Below are 817 nucleotides of genomic sequence, written 5' to 3'. Positions count from 1 at the left end.
CTTCTACAACCATACATATATAGGCAATCTATTTTCATTTTTACAAAATACACAGTTGCAATATTGACAGAACTCAGTATATTTAAATCAGTCTGTGTTGTGGTTCAGACAGGAAAAAAGTCTCTAAATAAAAGTCAAATACTAGTACAAGTTTGTACTTCAGAATTATCTTTATAGAGGAAACAGATGTATAGCGCTCCTGAAAGTGAAATGGGTTTTGACAGGTATGTTAAATTTTGCTTAGATAAGCTTCAGTGGGAACTGGCCTTCTTTCATAATTCAGATTACCACTCTACCACGTTTTAATGCAAGAGATGGTGTCTCTGTTCATAGGATTTTCTACATTTTAAACTTCATGGAACAAGCAGATATTACATTTTATTCTTTACAATTACGAGTACGATATCTCCCTTGAGGAAAGAAAAAACAAATAAGAAAATAAACATGAAATTAAATATTTAAAAAGATCATAAAAAGATAATAGAAAATATATACTTGTGCTTTAAAAAAATAATAGAAAAGTAATTTATCAACTTCTATATTTTAATGTAGCGTAATATGGCTAAGAATGAGATCAGTATTACAGAGTTTACAATGCATCAGACCACACATTGTGCATTTTATGCACACCAGTGCCGCTAAAACTCTGAAAATTCTATCTACCTATGAACCTCTCCTTTCACGATTTTGTTCTCTCTGGTAAAATTAAGAGTCTTAAGAACAGTCACTGTTGGCTCTTTTAGATGGAGAGATGTCTCATTGGTTATTAAAATTGCCTATCACCTAAGCATCTTAATACTTCAGCAGATTAAGTACA

This window comes from Meleagris gallopavo, chromosome 10 (genome assembly GCF_000146605.3).
Source record: "Meleagris gallopavo isolate NT-WF06-2002-E0010 breed Aviagen turkey brand Nicholas breeding stock chromosome 10, Turkey_5.1, whole genome shotgun sequence".
NCBI classification, from domain to species: domain Eukaryota; kingdom Metazoa; phylum Chordata; class Aves; order Galliformes; family Phasianidae; genus Meleagris; species Meleagris gallopavo.
The sequence above is the reverse complement of the archived record's forward strand: the minus strand, read 5'-3'. Positions refer to the sequence as shown.